A 9287-nucleotide genomic window follows, 5' to 3' on the forward strand; every position below is an offset into this window, starting at 1 on the left:
AGACATGACCCCTGACCCCTACACCTGACCCTGGAAGGCTCCCACAGGGCAAGCAGGCCATGGCCATGAGGCAGCTTGACCACACACTTATAACCCCTGGGACAAGCAATGGGTGACTGTTGATAATTAAATTCTCTGTAGCACCTTTTCCTCTTGGGTTCTCAGAAACAAATCCAGGACCCCACAAAGAGAATGTAAATTGGCCTTTGTAGTTTTGCCCTCTGGTATAATTAATTAACAGATTCTCAATCACAATACAGATGTATTATGTACAGAGTACACGGGAAATCAATTTACATAAAGCACTGGGGTGGACCATAGAAACAGCTTCTTCACTTATTATGTAATAATACAGCATCCTTTGAGAAAATATATTTCAGAATTTGAGGAGCATAGAGGAAAGGCATTTTTCTCAGCCCCTTCTCTGTCTCTCTGTGTGTCTCTGTCTGTCTTTTTGTTTCTGTCTTTCTTCTGTCTCTGTCTTTCTGCCTCTTTCTTTCTGCCTCTGTCTCTCCTTTTGTTTACCAATTGGTGGAAAAGTTATAAATTAATTTATATATACATGTATAGGTAAAGAGAATAGAATTAAGAAATTAATAGTGATATGATGTTATCACAGTCCATGACTGGTATTAAAATATCAAGAATAAGAATGTTCTTGTGGTTAACATTTTAAGTATGACTTAAGAAACAAACCCCAAGCCTTCAGGAAGATAATTATGAAGTGTAGACCGATTAGAGAGTTTTTATGGAGAAGTCTTCTCTCTACCATAGAACAAAAGGAAGGTATGTGTACCATGGCTACAGAGCTGTTAGACAAGGCAGCACCACGCCTCAGGCCGGCTTCACCTCCAAAGCACACTTGCCCCTCACAACCCCCTAAAGCTCCCGAGACATTCCAGACCTGGGGAAAGAGATGCATTGTGGTTTTTAGGTGAGTAAATGATTACTTCTGCCACCTAAAGATTTTACTAAAAAAATAAATGAGTGAGAGAGGGTGGAGTGAGAAAGGAAGACAATGAAGAGAAGGAGGGAGGGAAGGAGGGGAAAGGGGAGGGACAGAGAAGAGGAAAGAAAGGGCTGAGGGAGGGAAGAAGGCTGGTGAAGAAAAATGCAGTCCAGTCTGATTTATTAATACCTGTGTGGAAGTTCCTTTCCAAGTGATGTCTATCTGAGGGTCTCTGCATCTGTTCCCATCTGCTGCTGGTGAAAGCCTCTCTGATGGTGACTGGATGAGACCCAAATCTATGAGTTCAGCAGAATATCATAGGACCCATTTTATTGATACTTTGTAGACATTAGGTTTGGTTCTTTCTCACAATCCCCTGCTCACAAAAATAAGACGCAGACTCAAAATATATTAACAAATATTTTGGCCATATAGCTAGGCTCTTCTTTGACTAGATCATACCTTTAAATAACTCATTTATTCTAATCTACACTCTGCCATGTGACTGGTTACATGTCCTCAAGTGCCATGTGTCTGTCTCATCACATCTTCTGGGTGAATTTCCTGCCTCGCATTATCCCAGAATCCTTTATTGTCCCACCTTCCATTTCCTGCCTGAGGCATAGGCCATCAGATTTATTATCGACGGGTGCTACATCTATTCAGATAATCTGTTGACGATTTTTTTTCCCCAGTGTTTGGTTTTACCCTAGGTCTCTGTGCTATCTAGTCTCTAGTTCTTGGTAACCCAAGTAGTGTAGGGTATCCGTTCCATAGTGTAGACCTTAAGTCAAAGTAGACGTTGGTTGGCTACTCCTGAAAATTCTGGACTGGGTAGGTAGAGATGGGAAGAAGAGGGTCAGATGGGGAAGGGAAAGATAGTCAAGGGAGTGAATTTGGGCAAAGACAGCTAAAATGGAAGGGGCATTTGAAGGATAATACGGTAATCTTGTGAAGTAGAAAATTCCTATGACATATGAAGCTATCTGAATAAGAATGGGGGATATGGAGTTTCAATTGGCTATAAATTATAGCCAGGTGAGGCTCCAGTGGCTGGATTAGTTGTATTCAATTGAGTTGTTGGCCAAAGATCCCATGGAAATCTGCAAAAAGCACAAACTATTGTCATGACAGTGGTAGCTCTCTACAGACTGAAAAGTGGAGGGTCAACGTTGCCTAGGACAACACCCACACAACTCAATGAACATGGAGAAGTCTAGAGTCTTTGGTGTGGGAAGGTACTCTGCAGGCTACCTAAAGAGAAACAGAAACACCAGCTTAGTCACAAAACCTTTGACCTACAATCAGTGAGTGCCTTGCGTCATTTTGTTTGAAGACAAGGTCTCATTCAGTAGTAAAGTCTGCCAAAAACTCAAGATCCTCCTGCCTTAGCATCACGGCCTGCACCACTATGCTTGGCTGCACATAGCATGGTTTAAGAAAACAAAGCACTTAATAACATTGGAATGGATTGGTAGATCTTTTGCATACATCAGTGTCCATCATTTCATTTCACATGGAGACACATAGAGCAAGACTCAAAACAAGACCGAGGGTCCACCTACCCAATACATAAAACTGTTATAGTATGGATATATAAAAGCTTCCCAAAGTGCAAAGCTACAAGTCCAATAGTTGTATAGAAACTGGGCTTGAGTATCTAAATAAAGCTAATAACTCTAAAATAATTTGAGGTTGAGAGACACTTCTATAATTTGAAAGAGTGAAGCGAGACAAGCTCCCCTAGGAAGAAGCTGTGTTTAGAAAGCCGCATATGATGTTCAGGCAGCAATTTGTAACTTAGTGAGACCATTGACACGAAGAAACAGGCTCATATTACATTTCTCACTTATCATTTCATTAGCTTGGAAAGTTCTCTCAATTTACTAAGTGTGCTGCTCAAGAAATCATGAACTAGGGCTGGAGAAATGGCTCTGGGGTCAGGAAGTGGAGAGAACACACTGCTCTTCCAGAGGCCCTGAGTTCTGTTGCCAGACAGTTCACAAGGCCCTGGCAGTTCACAGTTGCCTGTTAACCTGAGCACCAGGGAATCTGGCACAGTCTTCTGGCTGTCATGGGCACTGTTCTCTGGTGTATACCTCCTATCCCCTTCCCGACAAATGTTTGAATACAGAATTAATAATAAAAATAAAAAGTCTTTTAGAAAAATGTCAGGACTAACCATGTAATTTCATTTATAACTAGTGGAAATCCAAAGAGTATTAATTAAGACTTTAGAAATTTCTAGAGATATTACTTATGAATTTATCCTCTGATCAGGTAAGAACAATTCTGGGAACCAATTAAAACAAATTACAAAAATATGTATACTCAAAGAAATTTAATGCCACAGCATGTCAAAAGCAAACTGTGACCTGGGAAAAAAATTTATTGCTAGGAGCTAGTGAAATAAAACAAAGTAAACTCAAGCCTTGAGGTATTAAAAACAGAGTGAAGATTTTAAAAGGTTGCTTTATTTAAAAAAAGGGAAAATGAAGTAAGAATGTCTCTAGAAAGTGAACAAGATAGGATATAGTATTACATATAATAAATAAATAATAAATTGAGTGGAAATAAATACTAATAATTATTTTTATAAATAAATAAATGGAAAAATAAAATAAATACCATATAACAATATGGTATTACTCTTATTAACTTATTAATAAGATCCCAGTTTTCCTGCCCCTTCTCTATTAAATTTGTTCCCTAATTCTTTTTCTGTGCTTTGCATATTACTCTGAAACTCTTGAGTTCTTGGAATTTTGTATAGAGTATAGACGCTTGTTCAGAACAACAAAATTTCACAACTTTTGTTTGCAATAAGCAACTCTAATAACATTTCTGGAATTGATTACTGTGCATTAAGAAAATTCTTTTGCAAACAAACTTTAATTTTATGAGTAATTTAGAACAAAAAGCATCAAAAACATTGGTAGTTTTATATCCAAGTGTGTCCTTAGTGTGATGCCACAAATACAGTGTGCTGCATCTTCATTCTTTTGTACAAATACAAAGAAAGAGAGAGAGGAGAATGAAACATCTTCTGAATACAAGGACTAGGCAAGATCATTTTTTTTTTTCTGAAAGAGAAGCAAATTTCACAGGTAGCAATATGCAGTGAAGGCATTAGCACAACATACTTGTGCTGATGGAAAGGCAAAATCTCAGATACTGCCAAGTTTCTGTTGGTGCTCAGAACAGTCTCCCCCACGTTTGATCTTCTGGCATGCAGAATATTTTGAAATGAAGGGCCCTAGAAACAAGATGTCTGCCCTCAGCTTCTCCTGCCCTCATTTCTTTCTCTCTTAAGGTTGTTTTCTCTCTGAAAACAACCAGTTGATACAAATGTCATTCTGGCCTCTTTTCTTCTGAAAGCCTTCATATGACATGCATCCCACTCTATGCCTTGTAAGGCATGCTAGACAGAAGGGTTGGGGAGACCCTGCACTTGCTGAGCCCTACACCTTTGTGGTGGTGGTGGTTTGAATAGATGTGGCCCCCAGAGATTCGTTTGTTTGAATGCTTGGCCTATACACAATGGTAGCATTAGGAGTTGTAGCTTTGTTGAAATGGTCTTTTTGGAGGAAGTGTGTCACCATAGGGGCAGGCTTTGAGGTCTCCTATGCTCAAGCTCCTCCCAGGAAGGAACAGTCTCCTCTGCTGTCTTTGCATCAAGATGTAGAACTCTTGGTTCTGTCTCCAACAACAAACAGGCTCGGATGCTGTTATGCTTCCTGTCCCTATGATAATGCACTAAGCCTCTAAACTTGTAAGCCAGCCTCAATTAAATGTTCTTTATAAGAGTTGCCATGGTCATGGTGTCTCTTCAAAACAATCACATCCTAACTAAGACATCCTCCCTGGGGGATGGAACTTAGACCATCTCTGTCATGATTAGCTTCAATTATCAACTTGATACTTCAGTCACCTGAGGAGAGTCTCAATTGAGGGGTTGTCTGGATCAGATGCCAATGGCCATGGATAAAGGACTGTGTTGACTAATATTTGATGTGGGAAGGACTAGTCCACTCTAGATGGAACCATCCTTAGAAAGGTGCGCCTGGGATGTATAAGAAAGCTAGTTCCACATGAGACCAAGAGCAATCCAGAAAGCAGCATCCCTTCATGGCCCTGGCCTCTAGATTCTGCTCTAAATCTCCTCCACTGAGCTGGTTTTAGTCACTGTGTTTTATCACACCAAGAAAAGAAAACCAGAATAATGTCCTTTTATCCAGTCATATTTTTTACAGTTATCCATTCTTCATGGAATCTAGGATAAAATTTGCTTTCCTATATCACTATCTCAGTTTAGAAAGCTCCTGTGTCATATAAATTTTTTGTTAAATAACTATGTCTATTTTCTGTTGTGAAATTGTCCTTTGTGTTGGAGTTACCCTGGTGGTCTATGGAGAGATGGGATGGTCTTTTTGATCCCTACATTGCTAAAGCCTCACATCATGGCTGGCGCATGTTGAATAGTGATTTTAGTTGATTGAATGAATGCTCTCTTGAGGAGAGCCAGTGACATAACTTTTCTACTAGGTGAACGCTCCCTACTAAATACACCTGGCTATACATTAAAAACCATAGATATCATCCCTGCAGAAGAATTTCTTTTTTCATTAAAGACTAAAAAAATGACAAGAATTGACTGTCAAGCTTCTTTACTGAGTTTTATCACAACCATGTACAGATAAAGAAGCAGATGACAGGTCTCCATTTGGGAGAAGTGAAGCAATGAGGATGCTGGAGTTACATTTCATAACATAGAACTGTAATTACATGGTTGCCCATAGTATTGTATATTATAATCTAATCTGGTATATAACCTAATCCATGTGCGTACAACTCAGGCATGGCTTTAATATATTCAGAGATGGGAAGAAACTATCAATATAGTCTCAGAACATTAGCATCATCCTAAAAGGAATTTTAAATGACTCTTGAAAACAGTTATCATATGGAAACTGAGTATTTTCTGATGGTTGGCCTTGATCTAGCTGACTGGATTAGGAGAGTACTAGGAGGTGTGAAACTCACCTCTGAGTGTCTGTAGCAGTATTTTCAGAGAGAAAGGGCGTGGGGCTAGAACCTGGAGAAAAGAGGTGGCTAATGTGTGCAACACCTTCCAAAGGGCCCATGTGGATGGAAGGTGATGAGAGGCGGCAGCTTGCAAGCTTTCTTAGTAAATGTATGGCTTTGCTATCTACCATTGACTTCAGACACCAGCTCCTCTGGCCTTTAGACATGTCAGTACTACTGACTAACCAGGGACATTGTGGGCCTTTAAAACTGAACTGAGTCTGCTGAGACATGCACCTTCTTGGACTGAGCAACTCTCACCCACGTTTCTGGCCTCTCCAGCATGCAGATGGCTACTATTGGACTGTCCATACCCTGAAAGCCAATCCAACTAGCCCCCCATTTAGAATACATATTTATAATACATATAATACATATACACTATTGGTTCTATTCTTCAGTAAACCCCGAACAAGTTCAGTTCTAAACAAACAGAAGGCCATGGAAGTGATGGGACATTTCTAGTTAATTTCTTCCATCTGAAATCTTTCTGTCTCTTTTTTTTTCTACTAGTTTTATGCTCACAGGCATAAGGTTTTTGGGCAAAACACTCAGGACTAAAGAGTTCATCACACCCCAGTCTTGGGAAGGTCATACATGCCCAGTTCATGCCCCTGAGACAGCAGTGTTTACTGCAGACAGTAAGAAATGTGACAAGTCATATGCCATCTCGACATTGTCACTACTGGTCACTGAAAATACTGACTGTGCATCAGCCTCAAGGCCAATTCCCACAGGTCCTTTGCCAAGTTATCTGAGTAAACCCAGGCGAGTCTATGATTCTCGTTGTGGCTGAGAAATATTTTTCTCTCGGCAGTCTAAATAGATCTTGGAGCATGTGCAGATGAGCTGTAACCTGCTATGCCCAAGCCATATCTTTACTAAAATGGAATCTACTCAGTATGCAATGTCCCCGTGGCTGTGAGTATACACAAAGAACAGAGAAGCCATCACTGCAGTCAACATTAGAACATGTTGTAACAGTTCCCCGAGATTTAAACATTCTGTTCTGCAGGGAAGGTCTTTAAACAGGGAGGCAAACTACACCAACAATTTCAGGGACTCTCTGGACCTAACCAGATTCACTAGGACCCACCTTTCAAAAGTAAGCAGTAAAGCTGCTAAGAGTCATTCTCTCTCTCTCTCTCTCTCTCTCTCTCTCTCTCTCTCTCTCTCTCTCTCCTTCTCTCTTTCTCCCTCTCCCTTCCCCTCTCCTCCCCCCATGTGACTCTCCCCCTACCCCCTCTCTGTGTCTTTCCTCTCAGTGGAGGCCTGTACAATGCTTGGAGAGGACTAAGTCTTACTAGGGTTGAGATATCTATGTCCCCTGGCCAGCCCCCTTGTGAAGTATATAAAGTTCCTGAGATTCGAGGCTGGGCCTTAACATGGAATTTCTGGTCTTCTGCAGACAGCAAGAAACTGGGGGACTCCTGGAACAAATCTAGGAGCTGTGTGTGATCCTGGTATAGGACGTTGGTGGCCGAAAGTGTGGCTCCCTGGGGCTGTAGGTGGACTTAAAGCAGCTGAAACTCAGTACAGGAAACAGTGAACTTCTTGTGCAATGCATACAGGTAGCCCTAGGCAGGGAAAGCTTGTATCCTATGTGCTTCAAGAAGCCATGCAAGCTAGGCTCCTATAGCAAAATTCCTGAGTGCTGTGGTCTTCTCTGATGCCTGGCTATGTCCAGTGCCTAGAGCCCTTATGATTGTACAGGTAGACAACTACTAAAAGAATTTTGTGGACAAGGAAATAAACAAAATACAAAGAAAAGAAGCAGTAGTAAAATTTCTGAACATTAGTAAAATTTCTGAACTCCAAGAACACTTGAAACCATTTTAATAATTCCAGGCCATTTCATTGTCCATGAACAAAAATAAATTTGATTTTTGTAGACCTAGTATCAAAGTTATAGGAAAATGCCATAGCTGTCTGATGTCCCCTGTCTCTGTAGAGTCCAAGGGGAAAATCCTAGAAAGGCTGAAATTATTATTAACACTATGAAAAGTCATTAAAACATAAATGCCAGTATCTTTGCATAAAAACAATAACGATCCCCTTAATTTTACATCTCAGAGTATTGTAATGATTAAGTTACTGCTTAGGTTTTAACTCTATGGAATTTTGACCATCATAGATATTCAGTCAATAATAATTTACTTAATTTCAATGTTACTAAAGACACTCATGGAAACATTGTTTTAATTTCAATGTTACTAAGGATACTCGTGGAAACACTGTTTGAAAAATATTTCTTTATTAGTCTAAGAATGTTTTAAAGCAGGGTACTGGGGTCAAACTCTTTGCCAATCTGCAAGGAACAGGAATTGACGTTTGTGTTGCTGTGAGGAAGACAGGAGATAGGTAATTCTCATTGAAAGTGTAGGAACATTTTCATAGCAGTATTGATTAAAAAATATACGAACTCCAGTGATTCTTTTTTCATTTACATAAAAGTATGAATTTACCATGATTCAGTTATATAGATGTTCATTGTTTTTTAAAATCATTTTGAGATAACAATTTAGTCACAATATTTGTGTGTTCCCTACCCTCCCTCCGTGTGTCCCTCCCCATTCTTCTGATCCATGGCTTCTTTTTTTCATTAATTGCTATTGCATGCACATATGTATATACAGATGTATCCCAGAACCTAACCTGTTCAGTCCACATATATATGTTGTATATATGTTGCCAGAGCTGATGGTTAGACAACGGACAAACAGTTGATGTGCTGTTCCCTGGAGAAGGTCACTTTTCTTATCTATATAGAGGTTCCTAAAACCTCTTCATTTTAGGCTACTTGCATGGCCATGTACCCATCTTGTCATTATTCCACTACCCAAATAATAGAACATGTTAAGTGACGAATCTAGTGCCAAGAAGACACAGCACTTCTTTAAGAACCTCAGTCTATCTAGGGAGCTCCATACCACATCATACTGAGCACTCTGAGAGTAGGCACTGCTCATAAAGTGGGATTGAGAAGCTAAAAAATAAATCTTTTTCTTACTTTAAGGACACATTTCTGATTGAGTATTTCCTTAAAGCAATACATAAACATGCATGTTAAAAATAGATCCCCTTTTGCTGAAAGGACCCAAATATAGCTGTCTCTTGTGAGACGATGCCGGGGCCTAGCAAACACAGGAGTGGATGTTCACAGACAGCTATTGGATGTATCACAGGGCTCCCTATGGAGAAGCTAGAGAAAGTACCCAAGGAGCTAAAGGGATCTGCAACCCTATTGTTGGAA

This window comes from Mus caroli, chromosome 14 (assembly GCF_900094665.2).
Source record: "Mus caroli chromosome 14, CAROLI_EIJ_v1.1, whole genome shotgun sequence".
Classification (NCBI taxonomy): domain Eukaryota; kingdom Metazoa; phylum Chordata; class Mammalia; order Rodentia; family Muridae; genus Mus; species Mus caroli.